At 36.1% G+C, this 17,300-nt stretch overlaps 1 pseudogene; it reads left to right on the top strand.

Moving 5' to 3' along the window:
• Positions 1-461: 461 nt before the first annotated feature.
• Hdac1-ps7 (Histone deacetylase 1, pseudogene 7) overlaps positions 462-17,300 on the top strand; it is a 39,786-nt pseudogene continuing 22,947 nt past the window's right edge.

The raw sequence follows: 17,300 nt of genomic DNA, 5'->3' as shown, positions 1-17,300 counted from the left end.
AAGAGATTTATTTGTTTCCTCTTTAAATAGGGCTTCTATTTTTTTTAACCTGTGTTCTCCTGTGTTTCTTTAAGTATGTTATTTATGACATCTTAAAACCTTCTATCATATTCATGAGCTAGGATTTCAGGTCTTCAACTTGCTTTTCAGGTGTGTTAGGGTATCAAGGGCTTGTGTGGTGGGAGAACTGGATTCTGATCTTTTCAAGTAACATTGGTTTCTGTTGCTTATGTCCTTGCACTTGCCTCTTGCCATCCAGTTATCTCTAGTGCTAACTGCCCTTTCTGTCTCTGACTGGAGCCTGTCCCTCCTGTGACCCTGGTTATGTCAGAACTCCTCCAAGTCCAGCTGTCTTTGTGATCCTGTGATTCTGGTGTCCTGGGTGTGTCAGAGTACCTGTGATCCTGGGCTTTTCACTGTACCTGGAAATCTGGCTCCCTCTGGGTGTCATAGGAGTGGGTATGGAGCCAGTGCCCTGGTCTTCTCCAGGTTCAGGTTCAAAAGGGAAGGATCCCATGCCACTGGCTGTGAGGTATTTCTTGTTTCTTTGGATCCTGGGAATCACAGTTACTCTGAGTGGTGGAGCAGATGTTGTGGCCCCACCTGTGATCCTGGACGCGTTAGAGTACCTGGGTGGCAAGTTTTCTCTGGATGTTGTAGGAGTAGGTGCAGAACCAGCTCCCCAGGACTGCTCTGGGCACAGGTTCCCATATTTTGTATTGGGATTGTCAAGATCAATTCTCTCTTTAACCTTTACATTAAAAAAAAACCCTATAATACTATTTCCTTTTATTGGGAATTAGTTCTGTTTAGATGGCAAGAGATAAGAATAGAAGGGGAAGGCAAAAAAGTGATAAAAGTCAAACCATAAAAAGATAGATGAGAGCAAAAAAATTAGATTACTCAAAATCTGTGTATATTTCTGAAAAAAAAAACTCTAAAATGTTCTATTTGAGAGTTTACATTGATGGTTCAGTGGTTAAGGTTACTAGTTGCCCTTTCCACAGGCCCAGATTCAATTTATACAATCCATATGGTGGCATAAAATGTTCTTTAAGTTGGTTTCATAGGATCCTATAGCCTTTTCTGCTCTCTGTGGGCAATGAACAGGAGTGTTTCATATCCATACATGCATATAAAACACCCATACATAAAATATAAACATCAATTTTATAGATATTCTAGTTTTTTCTTTTTCTGATAGTTTTCAACTTTTGTTGAAAGGCCTGATGACCTCAGTTTTACCACTGAGACCAACGTGATGATGTTGGTAGGAGTATCTCTGCTTACCGTTTACTGCACATGTTTTACCTATGAGCCAAAACAGCATTAGATCAGACCCAGGGCTGACTAATCAGTGGGTACCGTGGCAAATAAATAGAACTCAAACTAAAATGTCTCTTGGGGCATTCCAACTTTCACAATTTACAACATTCTAATTAGTCATCATATAGAGTCTTCATTGTAATATTGTCCTTGTTTCTAAGAAGTTCTAAGTTAAAATCACTTTTTATGTATGTATAGAGTAGATTGTAATTTATTTACTTATTTAACTCAATATAACTCTGCCTGGCGTATAACTCACCATATAGGTAAAACTGGCTTCAATCTCAGAGCAATCTTCCTACCTCAGCCTCTTAAGTGCTGGTCTTATACATAGGCCCTACTACACAATTTTAATTTAAAGTTAATATGGTGCACACGAGCTAGCCTAACCTAAAATTTGCAATTCTCTCTCATCCTCTCAATGATTAGAATAATGAGTGTACATCATATACTCACTGTAGAGAATAATTTTATTTTATGTGAACATTTATGTATTCACAATTGTAGTGAAATACTGAACTGATAATCTCAATTGTATGAGGTTTTGACTTCTCAACTATTTTGAAATAAGAATGCAGTGTGATAGTTTTTGACATAATAATTTTAAATTGGGGCATAATATAAACATTAAAATGTATTCCTATAGAAAATATAGTCCAATTTCCAGCACAACTTTCACAGTTTTTGTTGCTCATATCTAGTTGTATTTGTTGGTAATGGATGGAGTTCATTATTTCAGATATTAAAATGAATTTGGCTATGTTCATATCTATATGTTTATCAAAACACAATTAAATTAAAACGGACTTGATTTGTTCAGTGAGTTCATCATTTATATCCTCTCTCACTTTCTAATCACGTCTGAACATTGGAGTTCCATTAAGAAGAATCCTGAATGCATGCATACCTGTAGTTCCTGTCTACCCTCCCTTTTCTTCTATTCTATATTCCTCCCTACCACCCTCTAGACCTTTTTTTCTCAATTTATGGTTTTTTTGTTTGTTTGTTTGTTTGTTTGTTTTTACAATTTTCTACTTCTTTTTAATACATTGTGGTTATTTTCACTGTCCTTCACCTAACTCTGGCTAACTTGTCAAGTGTGTGTATGTGTGCATATGTGTGCATGTGTGTATGTGTGTGTGTGTGTGTGTTTGTGCGTGTGCATGTGCGTGTGTGTGTGTGTGTGTGTGTGTGTGTGTATTTATATGGTGGGATACATATGAACCCCATGAAACTGTATCCTTCTAGCAGGTACTGCTCAGGCTGGGCCACAAGTCTGTTACCCACTGAGCAATTTTTCTGGACCTAAGTTCCTTAATTCACTTAATCTTTTGCAATGTCAAGAAATGTGAATGAATGGTAAAATTTAGCTTGATTATTCAATTAAAAACAGCTATCTTTTCAGAATCTGTAAAGCAGCCAGGTTTTTGCATAAACCATACATCTGCTCTGTCAGCTCTTAGTATTTATATTTCTAAAGAACATTTTGATGTCAACTATTTCTTTTAATACTTTGGATTTTAATTTTGATGACTCTATTCCTCAAGTAGGCAGTACCTTTTGGCAAATTGCTTCCCATTTTATAAATCAGAAAGATTTAAGGATAAGATTAGAACTTAATACTATGGTGGAATTTTCCTATCAATATTTCAAACCTCTTATCAAAACTGTTACCTGATTAATCATTATTGATATATCAAGAAAAGGTTTTATTTTCTATAAAAACACTCTAGTAGAGTGTCTTTTGCACATTTAAAGTGAGGTTAAATTCAAATCTAACTTTCTAAATTTACCTGAAAAAATATAAATACAAGCTTCAATGCAATTGTAATTATAAAAATTACATTCTTAGAAAAAATGTAATATCTAGTGAAAATGTATCATTTTTATTGAACTAGAAACATACCATAAAATAAATACATGTTATATGAATTGTGTAATAATACTTATGTTGATAGGAATTGTTAAAAGTTCATTTGCAGGGTTGGGGATTTAGCTCAGTGGTAGAGCGCTTGCCTAGGAAGCGCAAGGCCCTGGGTTCGGTCCCCAGCTCCGAAAAAAAGAACCAAAAAAAAAAAAAAGTTCATTTGCTGATAAAGACATTCAAAATATTTTTTCCATGACTTGACATTTTCTAACTGGAAATATATTTAAATGACTAGGTACAGAGTACTTTAGTATAACTTCTTTAGATATTGTATAAATAAATGCTTAAGACCTTGGTCTTGAGAAAAAAAATTTAAGCCTAGGCTTTTGAGAAAGGTTCAGTTTGTAAGCATACTTTATTGTCAAATAAAATGAGCTCAGTTCAGTTCCAGAAACAAGATGGGAAGAAAAATCAGATTTCCACACATTTCCTAATTTGTCCACATAGTGACTATTGCATAAGCATGCCTTTCAAACAAAATTCAATTAAATGATAAACAAATTCAATTAAAATCTTATTGCCCTCTATTTTATCCTTTTACATTTGAACATATGTCTGAAAAAGCCAGTGAAGGAAACTCACTTCTACCACACACCTTTTGACCATGTCTGTATCTAGAAATCAATTCAAATGTCCTGAAGTAGCCGGCACCTTCAGTACTTATATTAAGTTGTGTTTATCTTAGAGACACATGATTAAAATTGAAATAATTCTATTTTCTTTAAAAATATATCCATGCAACATACAAGTAACACAATAAAATTTCAGATAACCTGCCATTTGCATGATAATCTTAGGGCTTTAAATCATTATAGACAATATCCCATAATCATTATATTCCTACTATGCAATAAAATGTTAGAGGTACCAAAAATACTTAGTTACTTTGAATGAATAGTTAAATATTAATGTTTCCAAAATGATATGGAGTAGTACATCTAAATTATTATGGATTCTCTATTAATTTATACTTTATATTAATTTAAGCATGTGAAATAACTGCATTACTTTTGTATGCATGACTCTCATTAGAATCAATTTTATGTATAAGAATTCAGGTTTTCCCATTTTAGAAAAATTAGATTAAGTCAGTATAAGCACATTGATTTTCTAATAAATGCTTCCCTTTTTCATATAATGCTATTCTCTTTTTTGTCCAATTAAAGAATTACATATTTATGTCCCAAATGCTGCCCTTTTATAGTTCCCCCTCACGGATTCCTTCTATGATATCCCCTCTCCTTTACCTTTGAGAGGCTGGCCTCCCAAGTATACCCCCAACCTGGTGCATCAAGCCTTTGAAGGATTAGTCACATCTCCCACTAAGGGCAGCTAAGGCAGCAGTCCTCTGCTACATACGTGCCAGAGACCTAGGACCAGCCCCTGTATGCTCTTTGTTTTGTAGTGCAGTCTCGTAGCATCCTGTGGTCCAGGTTAGTTGGCACTCTTGATCTTCTTGTGGGGTTTACATAACCTTTAGTTCCTTCACTTCTTCTTTTAACTCTTCCATAAGAGTCCCTGATCTCTGTCCAATGTTTGTCTATGATTGTCTACATCTGTCTCAGCTAGCTGCTGAGTAGAGGCTCTAAGAGGATGACTATGCTAGTCTCCTGTCTGCAAGCACAACATAGCATCACTAATAGTGTCAGGTATTGGTGCTTGCCCATGGGATTTTGAAAGGTATAGTACATAGATGGTCAGGTCAACGTCTAGAATCAATGGTACAAAATTACCCAGTCATTCACACTATATGTATGTGTGTGTGTGTGTGTGTGTGTGTGTGTGTGTGTGTGTGTGTGTTTGTATGTGTATGGCTGCATCTAAATAGATGCCTGTCAGAATCATAAATAGTTTCACAGTTGTCTGAAGAAGTAAACAGATAATGCAGATGTTCCTCCACTCACAATATTTTCATAGTTTGAATGTCATAATGTATTCAATACAGTTCACTCAAGAAAAACCATTGTTTAGAAAGATAGGACACTGGTCCTTCACCCCATGATTCTAATTGGGAGCCACTTCTATAAAACATACCTTCAACTGACCAGGAGTGCCAAGCATCAATTGAGAGTATCCCAATGTATATTGATAACCCTAGGAAAAGTGAAAAACATAGAATTGGTACAATGATCTCCACTAAATGGACATGACCATCACACCCATCATAAAATTGAGATATTCCTAAACTGTCACAATTCAAGAAGCCTAAAAGTCCTTATTTAAGTTGTATGAACTGATATTGTATCTTCTATTCACAGACCACAACTTCTCATTTCACCTCACATCTGAAAGTCTAAAAAACAGTAAATATTTGTATGCTTTCTGCTTAAATTTAGAAGCAATAACATTGGTGGTGGTGGGGTGCAGGGAAATGGACAATGGGTGAACCTTTCCTGTTGTTCCATGGTCTTTTTCTGAACTAATTCAGGTCATTATTTTGAAACACGTATTTCCTATCATTTTTAGCTCTCTTTTGCATGACATTATTGTTTCAAAAGATTGACATCTACCACAGTATGTTCTCTCTAACACACACACACACACACACACACACACACACACACACACACACACACACACACTGCTGTATTACTGCATAAAAGTAGAAGAACAAAAAGCCTTTGGAAGGAAGGCATTTTTGTCTGTGATTTCTCTGTGTCTATTCTTCTTACATGAAGATATGTGTCTGGTATATTCTGGTTTCTAATACGAAATTCTAGAATTAATGCATAGAACTTCAAATTATTAACATGATTTTTATGTGATTTGAGGACGGTAATGTTTTACTTGTATTTTATTTGTTCATATTTAAATAAAACAGAAATGGATAGCCAGGTAGGTAAATATTATACATACATACAGAGAGAGAGAGAGAGAGAGAGAGAGAGAGAGAGAGACAGAGACAGAGACAGAGACAGAGACAGAGACAGAGAGAGAGAGGCAGAGACAAAGACAGAAAAAGTCACACACAAATGCACACACACAGAGACAGACAGACAGACAGACAGACAGACAGACAAAAACAGAGAGACAGAGAGAGGCTTAATACTCAGAAATAATAAAGTCTCTTATTTATGGTGCTTTTACAAAAATATTTCTCTGAGAAAAGTCACTGAATACCAGTGAGACAGAAATATCCATTACCTAAAGCACAGCAATTGTGATAAACAAGCGTAATTACATCTGTAAGAGTGTGGTTATATATGGAGATTGATGACTACACTAAGAACAATGGAAAGTTGTGCTGAGAAAGCTTCACATGTGGTGTGACATTCTCGTAGATTTGAAGGAGAAACAATTTAGAAATAGAACAAGAGCCCTTCACACAAGAAGACTGAACATGCAATGTCTACTGATAAGAATGATCTGCCTAATGTATCCTCAGAAGATCAAAGAGACTCAATTGTTGATGGGCTTGAAAATCACTTCCTTTCAAATGTCTTTTTCAAACACCCGTACTTTTGTTCTGTCAACTCTGGCCCTTTCAAATCCTAATCTTTGATCTTAAAATATGATATTTCATCACAAGTATTAATCTGCCTTTCTGGCTAACTTGTGTATTTTTTCATGGTGAAGGGTAAATTGAGCATTAATTAATTAGATTTCTATTGACATTGTCTTTGAATAATCAAATTTGGTTTGACCCTATTACCAGATTCTGTTACATGAGACAATCTCATTAACAGCCCTGAGATGTCACTTTAGAACCATTTGGTAAGAGAGATACAGACATAAATTAATTATGTGATGTGCTTTATATGCTTAAATGCATGAGCATTAGTTACCCAGTTTATTGTTTGGAAACAATATGCCTGATAAATTGACTTCTGAAAAATGTTCTCTAAAATAAAAATAAGTTAAAAGAAAGGAAATTGATAAATAGGAAAGAATGAAATACAGTTAGAAGAAAAATTAGAAATATTAAAATGTATTAGGTTGTTGATTAAGCATATTTTACAAAACAAAGTACTAAGTAAAGTCAAAGGAACATTTGCAACGGTTTCCTTTACCCTATAATAAAACAACTTATAATAATTCTTAATAAAACACTGCAAAATAATGAATATGTTTATATGTGTGATATTTCCATTGTCCTAGTATTATATCTTCAAGATTATGAAATATGTGAAATATTTCAAATATGTGAATTTTAGATAAGGAATTAAAAAAAGTGTTAGTAGGAATATTGGTCAAGGAAATTCGAGACACATCTTTATAAACTGTAGTTATTGAAAGTGCTGAAGAATAACAAGGAGGATGTAGAAAGAATGATCAGAGATCAGGGCATCAAAACTAGTTTCCTGCTTTCCTGTACCAAATAGATGTTAATACAAATCATGCTGTGCAGGCACTTTGTATTAACCGAGCTCCACAGAAAGAAAAATAGTACCTATTTTTTCTACTTTAAGAACTCTAAAGGAACAAAAGCAGGAATTGCAAAATTTCAGACGATTTAGTTTTAATTTTATTATTATTAATTCACTAGCTATATTTATTTACATCTTGAATGATGTCCTTCCTGGTTCCCCCTCTCAGAGTTCTTCTCCCAGCCACCCTCCCCTTTGTCTCTAAGAGGATACCACACTCCCTAAGGCAACCCTCCTCCATTGTGTAATTGAATCACATTTTCTGTATCCATTCTTCAGCTGGGATGCATCTAGATTGCTGCTAGTTTCTGATTATTACAAATAAGGTTGCTATGAATGTGGTATAGCATATGTCCTTGTGATCTTGTGGAGTATTTTTTGAGTATATGCTCAGGAATCATATAGCTTGGTCTTCAAGGAGAACTAATTTTAATTTTCTGAGGAACTGCCAGGTTGATTTCCAGGGTGGTTATACCAGTTTCTCTCCATTTAATTTGATGTTGGCTCCTGGCTTACTGTAAATTGCTTTTATTATGATTACATGTGTGCCTTTTATCACTGAATTTTCCAAGACTTTAATATTAGGGGTTGTTGGATTTGTCAAAGAATTTTTTGGCATCTAATGAGATGATCGTGTGACTTTTTCCTTTCAGTATTATTATATGGTGGACTACATTGATGGATTTTTGTATATTGAACTGTCCATGCATCCCTGGATGAATCCTACTTGATTATAGTGAGTGATGGTTTTGATGTGTTCTTAGATTCAGTTTGTGAGTATTTTATTGAGCAGTTTTACATTGATGATTTTAATAGTAATTTGGTCTAAAATTCTCTTAGTTTTTTGAGTGTTTGTGTGGTTCATGTATCAGGGTGACTGGGGCCTCATAGAATGCCTTTGGCAATGTCCCTTCTGTTTCTATTTTGTGGGATATTTTGAATAGTATCTATATTAACTCTTCTGTGCTAAAACCATGTGGCTTTGGCCTTTTTATGTTTGGGAGACTTTTAATGACTACATCTGTTTCGTAAGAAGGAAACACACACACACACACACACACACACACACACACACACACACCACCACCACCACCACCACCACCAGTATCAACAGGAACTAATTGCTGCTCATGCAATTTAAATGATTTATGTATTCTTGATTTAACTTTGGAAATTGATATCTATCAAGAAAATCATCCATTTTGTTTTGATTTTCACCTTTTTTGGAGAACAGGCTTTTGAACAACCTAAATATTCTTTGGCTCTCCTCACTGTCTCTCGTTATCCCCCTTTACATTTCTGTAAACAAACACAGATGCCGATGCTCACAGTCAACCATTGGACTGAGCATGGGAACCCTAATGTAGATAAAGGACTGAAGGAGCTGAAGGCATTTGCAATACCATAGGAAGAACAAAAATAGAAACTAACCAGATTCCCCAGAGCTCCCAGAGACTAAACCAACTAAAGAGCACACATGGAGAGACCTATGTTTCCAGCTGCATCTGTAACAGAGGATGGCCTTGTCTGGCATCAGTGGGAGGAGAGGCCATTGGTCCTCCTAGATACCCCAGTGTAGGGGAATGCCAAGGCAGTGAGGTGGGAGTGGGTGGGTGGGTGGGTGGACGAACACCCTCACAAAAGCAGGGGGAGGTGGAATGGGTAAAAGGTTTGTGGAGGGGAAACTGGGGAAGAGTATAACATTTGAAATGTAAATAATAAAATATCCAATAAAAAAAGAAAATGAAATTTAAAAATTAATACCAACAATTGACTTCTGGAAAACATAAATCTAATTGAAAAAAAAACTTTTGTCTAAGTTTCCTCCTAAGTTTATTTATAATATGACTTATAAGAGAAAATGGAAATTGTAAAAGTGTATTTGTGTTACTAGTCATTTTGGGTAACTATTAAGTTGTAGATGAACACAGAGTATATTCCTGCAATTTTAGTGATCTGGACAGAATAAGATTTTGAGTTAAAGGGTGCCATAAAAAAGATGGATATTTCCTTTTGTCATGTTTCTTTTTTTCATAATTTCAATCTCATTATCTTCAAATAGTTCCATAATAAACAGATTACTACAAGGTGTTACAACCCTAAAATTATGAATGTGATGAATTATCTTTGCTGTTATGATATTATGTGCTGAAATGCAATTATTTGATTTATAGAGTGGATCTAAGGTAGTCCCATCAATTCTGTGAAAACTAGAGACGTATTTCCCATTTTTTGTTAGAGAAAGGTTTAAGGTAGGTGCAGGAATTTGAAGATTTATGACTTGGTGATATGAGAAAAAGCTGTTACAACAGAAGGTAGGTGGTAGCTCGCTGTAGCTGGGAACATCTCCTAGTTCTGAGGCACTGATAAATGAAACCAATCTAGAAAACTGTTTTTCTGACCAGGAATATAACTTTGCACATTGTATTCTCACCTGCATAAATGTTTTTAAACAAATATTACTTCAGGCCAACATTTTATGACAATTTCATAAACCACTTTTGTTATGACCATGTATTATAGAGCAATATAAAATCAATACAGATATTTAAATTTCAGATGTACCTTTGGCATATCTTATTTTTATACCTGCAAGTCACAAAATATTAATTACTTTTTATTGACATAAGCGAAAGTCCATGAATATTACTAACTACAGACTTCTAAACCTAGATTGACTTTTACGTGTCTAATCGGGGGAACCAGAGAAATGATTTGTATTCAATTCTCAAAATGCAGTCTTCAAAATGTAGTATTTACTCTTACAATGTTAAAACAACTTGCCAACAAATATACTCTGAAAAGTCAATTTTGTGCATTCTTTTCAAAAGCTTTTAACACTTCTAAACAAAATTACATGAATAATTCTGCTTATTTCCATTTCTTTTGTTTTCTTATAGATGAAGTGACTACAAGGCTACTTGAAAGGATGCACCAAAACTACACTCAGTAAGGTTATTAAAAACCTGCTTCTGAAAACACATCTAGTTGTTTTTTTTTATGATTTTACCTCAAAAGAATGAACAAGAGAGAATGTTGCAAATGGTTCTGGTTTATGATTCAATAGTAACCGTTCTTTTTATAACATAGTGCTGATCCAATGAGTGCAAATAGCTATCAGACATTAATAAAAGAGAAAGAGAAATAAGGGGGACACAACAAAAGTACCAAAATTCTGCACTTGAGTATTCAGACATTTGCTGCAGACTTGCGATCAGAAATACCTTTACTACCTTAAAATATTTGAGAAAAAGTGTATAATATTCATTTACATGAATGTGAATGTTTTAAATTAAATTTTTAAAAGTTTAAATGTAAAAATAATTGACAATACTGTTTATTCTGGTCAAGTAAATAGGCTTCCAAGCAGTTATGTTATTTTCACTAAATTTATTGCAACAGAGGTTTAAAAAATATGGTGAAGGGGAAGACACATATCTATATTCTGAGCTCTTAGAATTCTAAATTTTAAATTCTGAGTTCATGACTTATTGATTTCTTACTAGTGAGAATTCCTTATTTCATTGTTCATGAATGCATTTGTAACTGGATGACAATGGGAATGGATTTAATATCTCAGGTTACTTGCTCAGGTGACAGCGTCCAGACACTTAGGAATACAGCACTGATTTTTCAGTTTGAAACATAAAGTTCAGGGAGATTGGGATAAAATAAAAACATATGGGGTTCCCAGTGCCTTCCTCATTCTTAACCCAAGAAGTGTCAGGCGGAATTAGTGGATTTGAGATATTTTTGGTCAAAAAAATGCCGAGTCTTTCACTTATCAAACTATTATTACCTACCAACCCAGACAGCCATCTCATTAAGTTCCTGGTTTCTAAACAAGGTGGAAGAGTTAAGCTGTTACACATTCCTAATTGGTTCAACCTTTCTTGGGTACAAAAACCCGGGTAGAAATAAATTCTAGGCTGTATAATTGGTGTGCATAGTCACACAGTTTCAACAAAGATAGGCTTTATTATTAGGGATTTTGCAGTATAAAATGTGTAGTGTATATAGGTTATTTAGTGCTGAGATAACTCACACTTAGTTCTCTTGATTAGAATGGAATATGTACTGATGGGTCAAACAATATTAATATATTATTATAGATCTAGACCTGTAAATTTTTTCTTAAATTCTCTGTTTGATGATTCTCTTTTATTATATAGTGGTATCACTTTAGCATAGTCCTGAGTGAATTCTCAGAGACTTTTCTTGCTATTATGCTCTCCTGAGTCGAAAATTACTCATATGACACGTTACAAACTTATTTTGAAGCATGTTCACTGTTTATGTTTTGGATAGAGTCAAAGGATAAACATATTTTCATCACATCATGTGAAGGATGCTGAGATATAGCCTGACTTGCCAATGTTGATAGAGAGAATGAACATCTGGCTGAAATCTGTTGTCAGAGTTTTGCACTATAAATGAACACTTTCTCTTGTTCTTTTTATGGTTTGTGTTCTGAGGCACAGTCTCGCTATGTAGGGCTATATGTCTGGTAACTTACTATATAGATCAGGCTGGCCTCTAACTAACAGACCTGACATACCTACCAAGTGCTGGTATTACAGGTATTTCACTTATACCCAACTTAAGTAAATTTTAACATATTTCCCTGCCATATTTTGAGAAGAATGTCATCATAAGGTGTTCTCCAAAAGGTACTTTTTAAAAAAATTATTATTGAATAGTGCCACAAAGCACCAAATGCTAAAATGTAGGAGAAAGCATATGTAATCTGTGCAAAAGAATTCCACACAAAGTGTGCAACTACATGTTCCAGTTTTCTTTCTCTTGCTGGATTTTATATAAGTCTACCAAAAAAAAAACAACTTGAAGAGAAGATCTATTTGTTTTTTATTTCTAAATCAAGTTCCACCAGTCAGGGAAATGAAGGCCCTCAAGGCATACCTGAAGCAAAACTAAGACAAAACGCATGCTGGACCACTCCATGGCTTGATCACAGGATCATGCTTAGGTAGCTTTTTACTCATCCTGCATAGTGATGTGCTGCCCATGCCCATGGTAGATGGGTCAATCTCCCGTAGATTTGGCACAGGCCCATCTGACCCATTCTCTTTCTCAATGGACGTTTCCCTTTAGATTGTGCTAGGCTAGGTAAACCTGGCCAACTACTTGTGACTAACAATGTCATGTACCTTAGAGGAGAGTATTCTACTCCCATGTTCCTAAATCCCCATAATCATTATATATAGTGGGCTGAGTAAGATTGACCCCACAGATGCATAAGGGTTTTAGGAAGTACAGCTTTGTTGAAGTAGGTATGGCATTGTCAAATATCTGATTTATTCACTTCTGATGCCTACAGTTCCCGATGTAGAAATCTGCTATCACTGTAGTACCATATGTTTCTTCATGCTGCCATGATTCCCACCACAACGATGATTAACTAAAACTCTGAAACTTTAAGAAAGGCCCAATTAAATGTTTTCCTTTAGAATACTTGAGATGGTCATGGTGTCACATCATAGCAATGGAAACCCTAATTAGGACTTTAATTGTACACAAAATATTATTTTTACACCCACAGGTAAATGTGATTCATACTCCTCATCAAAGCATAGGCTATCAAAGAAAATAACAGCTGGTCAACATACAGAGAACAAATGACCGTGCAGTTGATATATGTCCAGTATGAAACCTATACCTAAGGGCCACGGGACACAGAAGTGTGACAAGACTATTGAAGCCATAAATCCGGGAAGTCTATTATGATAGTCTGACAGTCCTCTAGGTCTGAAAATGAAACTCAAACTATGAAAACTAATAAAACATTACTACCAAAAGAAACCTTGAATTATGAGAGCTCACTTGGGATGAAAATGTAAATTGCTGAACGCAGCACGAACCCCATACACAGATGAAGTGCTGCAGCCAGTTAAAGACGACTGGAAGAGGGAGATGGGTGGCAGCCTTAACTGGTTATATGATTCCAGTCGTCAGCCCTAAAACACTTTCTGAGGAGGAACAGTAAATGACATGAGTAGGGCATGTGACTATTTATTCTACGTTGAGAGAGAAGACAATAATGAGACTGAGAGAAAACAAGAAGAGTGTGAGATGGAGAAATAGTGAGGGGAATGATGTAATTATACTTTAATTCTAACTAAAGTCAACATTTTGAATCTAAATTTTAATTATATTTATGTTAAATTTAAAGACAAGTTACATGCTTTCTTAATAGAAAATGAAAGCCAGAACTCACTGACAAGTAGACTTAAACAAAATCACAATTTAACTAACAATATTAACCACAGTTTCTTGACTCAAAGTTCAGTATCTTGGATTGGTTCATTTGTTCTGAAGCCTCCTGGACCCAAAAGCCTTGGGAAATAATAATTGTTCAGTAATGTCATCCACAGCAAACAAAGGTTTCTTGTAGATTCGTGTGGGCTTCATCCCACAATGATGATATCATTGACATTCATCCCACTGGCTGGCATATCCAATGTCCTAACTCTCCATTGCAACTGAAACTGTCCTTACTAGAAGCCTCTGGAAATGTCTCTTCTCAATTCTGACCCTTTCAGAAATGCTAAATCTCAGCAGCTCTCTATGATGCTCTCAATATGTCATATCTCTTATGTCTACCAAATTAATACAATATATGCAACTTTTGTAAAGTTACAAAATTTAGCTGCCAGCTTTGAGAATTAGCATCGGACCCATTGGATCACAGTTTCTATGTGCTTACTATTTTCTAGAAGATTCTATTTCAATGATGCTGATATCTTATTAATCACAGCTGACCACTAACTGTTGCCCTAGTGAAGAATTGGTTTCCTGTTAATGGTTGTATTTGTTTGTAAATCACAACTGACTTCTTTTTTAAACTCGGTATCACCAGCACACATAAATCTTAGTAGCCCCAAGTCCAATTCCTAATTAAGTCCTTGATCAATCTGAAAACTTTCCAGTCATCCCTCTATACCGTCTTCACTTCTCTCAAGATTATCTAACAAGGTACCATAATGACTTGCCATTAACCTTAAAGTACTAACAGATTATCCATTGTAAAATTCAACGAAATTTTAATTTTAAATTCAACTCTTCAACAAGAGTTGAAAGCATAAAAGCCATACGATTAGATCTATAACAGTAACGCCTGACTCTCGTGTTGCCAGTCACTCTTCTACTTTGTTTTCTGTGGCTGTGGTAAAGCACTCTGCCAAAAAGCAACTGAGATTGCAAATAATTGTTTGGTTTACATTTCAATCATTCAGGAAAATTAGGATAAAGAGTAAGTTAAGAACTGGAAGCAGAAATCAAATAAATGTTGCTTGTTGGCTTCCTCTGGATTATATGCAATTTCGTGATTTAACTGTGTGTATTTGGTTGGTGTGTTGGCCAAAGGGGTTCTTGGGAGATCCCTAAACAACTCAGGGTGACATGAGAACCAAAGTCCGATTACTGAAAACTGACAGTAGGGCCACGTTGCTGAGGACAACATCCACACAGGTCACAGGGATGTTGCACTGTTGTAAGCACAGAGCCACCAAACCTATTCTAATATGTTTGGCCTGAGGAGATTACTCTGCAGGCTAAGGAAAGAAAGACATTGAAACCAACCCAGCCACAAAACCCTCCACCCGCAATCTGCCATGCCAACAAGGTATACTGGAGTAATGGTGGTATAGAACTTGTGGGAGTGACCAGCGACTGTTCCAACTTAAGACCCAAGTCGCCAGAGCAAACCCATGCCTGGCATAGTTTAGATGGCCTGGAACTAGAGGCTGGATAACCCAGAGGCCTAGGATGAAACCAAAAATAAATAAATAAATAAATAAATAAATAAATAAATAAATAAATAAATAAATAAATAGTTTTTGAAAAGAACAGTGAAATGATCCCAAATGATATTCCGCTATACTTTTAGATTTGTGCCTAGCCCAATTGTCGTCAGAGATACTTTTTTTTCTGGGAGCAAATGGGCACAGGTGGAAAGACCCACAGATAGACGTTACGACAACACTGTGTAAGTCGGACGTTACCATCTGGTTCCTTTCTTCGGAGATTGGGACACCCCGAGGAAGCAGGTGGAAATTGGAGGAGTTAGAGGGGATGGAAGATACCAGAAGAATGTTGTTGCTGAATCAACCAGCTAGCTCACATGGGCTCATGGCTGAAGTGCAGGGCTACACCAGGCACTCTACGTGTAAGTATTGTGCTGTTAGCTTGGCGATTTGGGGCGCTGCTAAGATTGGGAGAGGATATATATCTGACGATTTTGGCTCTTTAGGGAGTACTTTTTCTCCTACTTTTCAACCCTCACATATGAAGGCTTTCGCTTTGCCTTATTATATCTTGTTTTCTGCTTTTTGCCTTTTGTCTTTTGCAGGCCTATTCTTTTCTGGATAGAGGATGGAGGGGGAGTGGATCTTAGAAAAAATAGCAGGTAGTAGGAAGCTGGGAGGGTTGGAGGGAGAGGAAAATACAGTCGATTTGTATTGTATGAATGGAAAATCTATTTTAAACAAAAATATAAACAATAAGCATATTTAATAAAAATGAATGAATCTAATAAAATGTTGCATGGGCTTTGATACACTTAAGGAAAAAAACAAAATGAAAAATGTATGAAAATGTTAAATAGTAAAGAAAACAACATATTCACACAGGAATCAGGAAGAATTTCTTTCAGTGTTTTTTAATATTTTGACACACATCTAGGATGAAAGCAAAAAAAAGATAGTTAATCTATTCTTATTTGGTGAAATCATACACACTTGTTCACAAATATGAAATGTAACATGAGTTAGTATATGCTTGGCTCTCTGTAAGTGTCCTTGATTATGACAGCATGTAGCTTAGAGAATAGACTAATTCAATTTATATTAATTTACTTGTTAATCATTTTACTTGTTTACGTTTCAAATGTTATCCCCCTTCACGGTCGGTCTCCCCTCAGTGAACCTACAACACCCCCCCACTTTGCCTCTAAGATGGTTCTCCCACACTTACTCACTCAATTTGCCTCACCACTCTAACATCCCCATTCTCTCGGGCAAAAGCCTCCACAGGGCAAAGCATCTCCCCTCCCACTGATGCCAGATAAGGCCATCCTCTGCTACATATGCAGCTGGAGCCAGGGACTGGCCCATGTGTACTCTTTAGTTGATTTAGTCGCTGGGAGCTCTGATGGGTTGTTATTTGGTACTGTTGTTCTTCCTATGGGGTTGCATTCTCCTTCAGCCATTCCCCTAACACTTTCATTGGGGTCCCCTGGCTCTGTCCAATGGTTGGCTGTGAGAATCTGCATTTGTCTTAGTACGGTGCTGGCAGACCCTCTCAGAGCACAGCCAGACCAGGCTCCTGTCTGCAAGCACATCCTGGCATCAGCAATAGTGCCTTTTTGTGTCTGCAAAGCAACAGGCTTTGGTGTCTGCAAATGGGACTGATCCCTGGGTGAAGCGGCCCTCTGGATGAACTTTCCTTTAGCCTCTGATCCGTTTTTGCCCCTGAATTTCCTTTCAACAGGCTCAATTCTGGGTTAAATATTTTGAGATGGGTGGGTGGCACCATCCCACTGGGGGTGTTCTTTTCGGGTTCTACCTCCACTCTGTTGGGTATTTCAGCCAATGTCATCCCTATTGGGTCCTGGGAGTTTCTCACATCCCTGACATCTGAGACTTTCTAGTCCTTCCCCAAGT

This window comes from Rattus norvegicus, chromosome 16, assembly GCF_036323735.1.
Source record: "Rattus norvegicus strain BN/NHsdMcwi chromosome 16, GRCr8, whole genome shotgun sequence".
In the NCBI taxonomy this organism is placed as follows: Eukaryota; Metazoa; Chordata; class Mammalia; order Rodentia; family Muridae; genus Rattus; species Rattus norvegicus.
Note: the sequence above shows the minus strand (reverse complement) of the source record. Positions and strands in the feature narration are given on the sequence as shown.